This window comes from Pyrgilauda ruficollis, unplaced genomic scaffold, assembly GCF_017590135.1.
Source record: "Pyrgilauda ruficollis isolate IOZ18807 unplaced genomic scaffold, ASM1759013v1 scaffold115, whole genome shotgun sequence".
Lineage (NCBI taxonomy): Eukaryota > Metazoa > Chordata > Aves > Passeriformes > Passeridae > Pyrgilauda > Pyrgilauda ruficollis.
The window spans coordinates 203,421-210,455 of record NW_024509766.1 but is presented as its reverse complement, the minus strand read 5'-3'; positions in this window follow the sequence as shown (position 1 = coordinate 210,455).

Below are 7,035 nucleotides of genomic sequence, written 5' to 3'. Positions count from 1 at the left end.
GCCATCCCAGCAGATGCAGCATTCTTTAACCCTATTCAGGGGTGCACCTTGGGGCCTGAGGCACCTGGAGTCCATTTCCCACCTGTGTGAGCTCCTTGGGACAGGAGGTTTCTCTGTGTTGGTTCCTTTACAGGGGATCCAGAGCCCCTTGGAGGAATTGTCATTGAGGTTGTTCTTGGTGTTACTGCTGGGTCTGGCTGAGCTGGGGGACATTGTAAAATCAGTAATTAATTTTTAATTAATTGTTGCAAGTCTTGCAAACTGCCTGGGAGGTGCTGGGGGCAGCTGGAGGTGACAACTCCATGTGCAGGTGGGGTGGGGACAGTGCCCTGAGGGCAGCTCTGACTCCCCAGATCCCACCCCAGGCACATCCCTGCTGTCTCTCCCTGGGCTGTAGCCAGAGCCATTCCCACCCTCTCTTTCCAAGGCATGGAGGTGATGCTGGATTGTCTGGGAGCAGCTGGGCCCTGGCTCTGTGCAGGATGGTGCTGGACCAACACCTGGCCTGTGTGGCTCAGCTGGGAGTCAGATCTGCTCCGAGATAGGGGCTGGCTGCTGGCTCATGGTTACACGGCAGAGGGATGCCAGAATCCACAGCTAATTACTGCAGGCACAGCTAATTACTGCAGGGCAGCAAGGCAGGGGATGAACAGGAGCCCAGAGGAGCAAGAAGGGGATAGCTGGACCAGGAGAGTGGCCAGCAGGGCAGGGACTGTCCCCTGGGCTGGCACTGCTGAGGCCCCTCAGGTCCTGGGGACAGTTTGGGATCCTCATGACAAGAAGGACACTGAGGGGCTGGAGGGTGTCCAGGGAAGGGAATGGAGCTGGGGAAGGGCCTGGAGCTCCAGGAGAGGCTGAGGGAGCTGGGAAGGGGCTGAGCCTGGAGAAAAGGAGGCTCAGGGGGACCTTGTGGCCCTGCACAACTCCCTGACAAGAGGGGACAGCCAGGGGGGGTCGGGCTCTGCTCCAGGGAACAGGGACAGGAGGAGAGGGAACGGCCTCAGGCTGGGCCAGGGGAGGTTTAGATTGGAAATTGGGAAAATTCCTTCTTGGGAAGGGTGGCCAGGCACTGGCACAGCTGCCAGGGCAGTGCTGGAGTCCCCAAGCCCAGAGATGCTCAAAAGCAGCGTGGAGAGGGGAATTGGGGTACTGGGAAAGGGGGGATTGAGGTAAGGGGAAAAAGGGATCTGGGGACGGTGGCACTTGGGGACAGGGCTTGGTGGTGACCGTGGTGTTGCTGGGTTAATGGCTGGACTCTACAGCTCCCGTTTGGGACCCTTTTACCAAGTGCCTGCAGGGACCCTGGTGCCACCCAACCCTTGGGGCACCTCTGCCTCATCCCCAGTCACAAAAAACTGCCTGGAGGTGCCACACAGGCAGTCCCCACCTGTGCCACCTGTCCCCACATGTCCCACCTGTCTCCACCTGTCCCACCTATTTCACTTGTCCCCACGTCTCCCCTGTCCCCACCTGTCTCCCCTGTCCCCACCTGTCTCCCCTGTCCTCCCCTGTCCCCCCTGTCCCCACCTGTCTCCCCTGTCCTCCCCTGTCCCCCCTGTCCCCACCTGTCTCCCCTGTCCTCCCCTGTCCCCCCTGTCCCCACCTGTCTCCCCTGTCCTCCCCTGTCCCCCCTGTCCCCACCTGTCTCCCCTGTCCCACCTGTCCCAGGTGTGTCTCTAGGTCCCCTCCACGCCCCAGCGGTGCCTGATGCTGGATGTCACCTTTGGGGAGGCTGGTGCTGCCTGCCGGGGACACGTCACTGCTGGGGTGTTTGGGGAGGTCTGGGGGGGGGGGGGTTGGGGGGGTTTTAGGGGGTCCTGAGGGAGTTTTGGGGTGTCCTGAGGGGATTTTGGGGGGTCCTAGAGGGGTTTTTAGTGTCCCTTGGGAGCACCCGTTATCCCAGACTAGGACAATGTGCCCGGGATGCCCTCGGGGCCCAGCCGTGCTCAGACCCCCCTGCACCGGGGTTCCCCCGCTCCCCCCGGCCCATCCCGGGACCCCCGGACCCGCCGGGCTCCCCCATGGCCCGGGACCCCCCATGGCCGGGCTGGTGCTGCCCCCTGCGGGAAACGGGCGGCGGTGCAGCCGGGGAGAGGGATCGGGATCGGGGTACGGGAAAGGGATTGGGTACGGGAAAGGGATTGGGGTACGGGAAATTGATTGGGGTACGGAAAAGGGATTGGAGTATGGGAGAGGGATTGGGGTACGGGAAAGGGATTGGGGTACGGGAGAGGGATTGGGGTACGGGAAAGGGGATTGGGGCATGGGTAAAGGGGATGGGGTACAGGGAAAGGGATTGGGGTACAGGAAATGGGGATTGAGGTATGGGTAAAGGGGATGGGGTACGGGAAATGGGCATTGGGGTACGGGAGAGGGGATTGGGGTACAAGGAAAAGGGACTGAGGTACAGGGAAAGGGATTGGAGTATGGGAAAAGGGGGATTGGGGTATGGGAAAAGGGGATTGGGGTATGGGGAAAGGGGATTGGGATACAGGGCAATCCAGGTACAGGACAATCCCATCCCACCCCTGCCATGGCAGGGACACCTCCCACCATCCCAGGTCACTCCAAGCCCTGTCCAGCCTGGCCTTGGGCAGTGCCAGGGATCCAGGGGCAGCCACAGCTGCTCTGGGCACCCTGTGCCAGGGCCTGCCCACCCTGCCAGGGAACAATTCCTGCCCAAGATCCCATCCAGCCCTGCCCTCTGGCAGTGGCAGCCATTCCCTGTGTCCTGTCCCTCCAGGCCTTGTCCCCAGTCCCTCTGCAGCTCTCCTGGAGCCCCTTCAGGCCCTGCAAGGGGCTCTGAGCTCTCCCTGGAGCCTTCTCTTGTCCAGGTGAGCACCCCCAGCTCTCCTGGAGGAGACAGGACATCTGGAGGATCCTTGAGGCTGTATGTAGGACTGGAGAGCTGCGGTGGGCAGCTCCTTGTGGCACAGCCAGGGCTCCCCAGGGACTCAGAGGAGCCACGGGGCCAGGAGTGAAGCAGTTAAACTCTGTATAAAACACAGGCCGGTGATGTTGTGTTGTATAACAGACAGATAATATGTTTTTTTCCCGGCATCTGTGCTCCAGCTTGCCTGAAAAGCTCCAGACCTGAATTTCAACCCCTGTCAGCAGTTCCAGTCCAGCCTCGCAGCGCTGTCACCCGCAGTAAATTACCGGCTTGGCGTTAATCTGCCCGAGCGCAGAGAGCCGAGATCCCTGCAAATGCATCTCCCAGACATCCCCTGCAAGCCGCAGCTTTAAAATCCATTCGGGGGAAGCAGAGCAGGGGTTTTATTGGAAGGCAAAGAGAAAGCTCAGCTCCCGAGGGAGCGCGGCCCAGGGGAGGGGAGATAAAGCCACCCCGGCCCGGGGCGGGGGGACAGGCCATTGTTTGCTACAAAGGACAGGAAACGAGCCTCAAAGGGGACATGAAAGAACCTTAAAACAAATGCAGATCAGCGAGCGGGGATGGCTCCGAGCATCTCCCGCCTGCGCTGCCCGGGGTGCTGCGGCCGCGCGGGGCTCGGGACCCCTCGGGTGCTGGGCCCTGCCTTTCCCCCCAGGGTGGAGGGAAAAGGATGGAGGAGCCTGGCATCACCTCGATCCACCCGTTGTGGCCGGGCTCAATGGTTGTAGAATCGTCAAATCAAGGAATGGTTTGGGATGGAAGGGACCTTAAAGTGCCACCCCTGCCATGGCAGGGACACTTCCACTGTCCCAGGCTTCTCCGAGCCCTGTCCAGCCTGGCCTTGGCCTTATGGTTAGACTCCATGGTCTTAAAGCTCCTTTCCAACCTAAAAAATTCCATGGTTCCAACCCCCTTCCCTTCCAAATCCCTTCATTCCCACGGGGTGTGACTGAGCCGGGCACGACACTCAGAGCTTGTCCTCACTCCAGCCTTGGGCTGCTCTCCTGCTCCTTCAGTGCCCCCAGAACTCATCCCGTCCTCCATCCATCCCCAAAACTCATCCACCCCCCCTGCCCAGCTCCACACAGCCCCAGAACTGGGTGGGTTTGGTGTCTCCTTAGAGCCCCCCAAGGAGGGGGAACTGCTGTGGTGCCCCCCTGGCTGGGTGCTCTGCCTGGAGAAACCGAGCTGTGCTCAGCCAGAGGAGTCACTGAGGTGCCAAAAACGCGTTAAAGCCAATTTTACTACACAGAGATACCCCTTATCTGCTCTGAAAAAGTGTGGGTTTGGTCCTTTTGCAGTTGAGCCCCTCTGCTGAACGCTCTGCTCCTCCCAGCGAGAGCAGGCTGGCGTTTGAGCCAAGTGGCAGCAGTGACCCACGGTGGCCCACGAAGCCATTTCCTGCCATACAAGGCAGGCTGGTGGCCCTCTGCCAGAGGGGACAATGAGGGACGGTGGGGCCTGGCCTGTGAGCCCTCGTGTTCCTGTTTACTTGGAGCCTTGGTCGTGGATCAGAGAGATTTCTCTGGCTCCTTTCTCAGCGATTTTGAGCGCAGTGGCAGGCAGCAGCGCCCAAATCCTGCAGGAATCCTCCTCCTCTGTGGGGTCCCTGCCATTGGTGGCTCTGTGTCATCAGGGGCGACCTTCCCCAGCCCTGCGGGGGGTCGCACCAGCTCTGTCACCCCCTGGAAGGACAGCAGCACCCGAGGCCAGCTCCTGGGCCCTGCTGAGGCCAGCAGCATTGCAGGCTGGCCAGGAGGACAGCAGGGCTCTGTGTGCTCCTGTCACACGAGGGAAGGGACAAACATCAGGGAGGGGAGTTCCCGCTGTTATCTCGTCCTTCCTGCAGCCCAGAGCCCGACACACACCCTGCCTTTATCAGCCCGGCCCGCGGGCACAGCCGGGAGGGGCTGGGACAGCGACAGGGGCCGGGCAGGGGGACAGGAACGTGGCACTGGGGATGGGAGAGTGGCACTGAGGACAGAAACGTGGCCCTGGGGGTGGGAACACGGCACTGTGGACAGGAACTTGGCACTGGGGACAGGAAAGTGACACTGGGGATGGGAGAGTGGCACTGTGGACAGGAACATGGCACTGGGGATGGGAATGTGGCACTGGGAATGGGAACATAGCACTTGGGAATTTGGCACTGGGAAGGGAACATGGCCCTGGGAATGAGAACATAGCACTTGAGATGGGAATGTGGCACTGGGGATGGGAACGTGGCACTGGGGATGGCAAAGTGGCACTGGGGACAGGAATGTGGCCCTGGGAATGGGAACATAGTACTTGGGACAGGAATGTGGCACCGGGACAAGACCATGGCAGTGGGGACAACAAAGTGATACTGGGGACAGGAATGTGCCCCTAGGAATGGGAATGTGGCAGTGGGACAAGAACATGGCACTGGGGATGGGAAGGTGGCACTGGGGACAGGAAAAAGGAATCAGAGAATTGCTGAGGTTGGAAAAGCTCTCTGGGATCATCGAGTCCAACCATGACCCCAGCACTGCCAAGGCCACCCCTAATCCATGTCCCCAAGTGCCACATCCAGCGTGGTTTGACCACTCCAGGGATGGTGACCCCAGCACTGCCCTGGGCAGCTGTGCCAGGGCCTGACCCCCCTTTCTGTGAAGAAATTTCTCCTGATCTCCACTCCAAACCTGCCCTGGAGCAGCCTGAGGCCTTTCCTCCTGTCCTGGGCCTTGGACTCAGGAGAAGAGCCCGACCCTCACCTGGCCACCCCCAGGTTCCTCTGGCAACCCTCAGGAAGTTGCCAGAGGAACCTGGGGGTGGAAGCATGGAGCTGGAGAAGGGATTGTGGTGCCTGGGGATGGGAACAGTCCTTGGAGACTGGGACACGATACCTGGAATTGGGAATGTGGCTCTGGAGACTGGAACACAACACCTGGGGATGGGAACACGGTGTTTGAGGATGGGAACACGGTGCTTGAGGATGGGAATGTGGCTCTGGAGAAGGAACCGTGGCTCTGGAGATGGAACCATGGCTCTGGAGATGGAACCATGGTATCTGGGAATGGGAATGGGAATGTGGCTCTGGAAAAGGAACCATGGTATCTGGGCACAGGAAAGTGGCTCTGGAGATGGAACTGTGGTATCTGGGAATGGGAATGTGGGTCTGGAGAAGGAATCCTGGTTCTTGAGGATGGGAACGTGGCTCTGGAGATGGAACCGTGGTATCTGGGAATGGGAATGTGGCTCTAGAGAAGGAATGATGGTGTTTGAGGATGGGAACGAGGTGCTGGAGACTGGAACACAGTGCTTGAGGATGGGAATGTGGCTCTGGAAATAGGACCATGGCTCTGGAGATGGAAAAGTGGCTCTGGAGAAGGAATCCTGGTTCTTGAGGATGGGAACATGGTGCTGGAGACTTAGACACTGCACCTGGGGATAGGAATGTGGCTCTGGAGATGGGAACAAGCTGCTGGAGAAAGAACCATGGTACCTGGGCATGGTAATGTTGTTGTGGAGGAGGAACCATGGCTCTTGAGGATGGGAACACTGTGCTGGAGACTGGAACACAGTGCCATGGGATGGAAACAGTGCTTGAGGACAGGAATGTGGCACTGGAGATGGAAACATGGTGCCTGGGGATGGGTGCTTGAGGATGGGAACATGGTGCTGGAGAAGGAACCATGGTACCTGGGGATGGGAACGTGGCTCTGGAGAAGGAATCCTGGTTCATGAGGATGGGAACATGGTGCTGGAGAAGGAACCATGGTACCTGGGGATGGGAACGTGGCTCTGGAGAAGGAATCCTGGTTCATGAGGATGGGAACATGGTGCTGGAGACCAGAACACATTCCCTGGGGATGTGAATGTAGCTCTGGAGACTGGAACACACTGCTGAAGACTGGAACACAGCATCTGAGGATCAGAATGTGCCACTGCAGATAGCAGCACGGTGCCTGGGGGCAGAAACGTGCCTGCGGAACGCGGTGCCGCCGGTGGGCAGGAACCGAGCCCCGGGGGACGCGGCCGAGCGGTGCCGGGACTCGAACCCGGGTCCTCGAGGGGGGCGGTGTGTATGGGGGGCGCTGCCGGCAGGGGGCGCTGCCGCGCGCGGGCTGGGGGGGGCGCGGCGCGCGCGCCTTTGTTGCCGTTGGCGCCTCTTCCTGCGC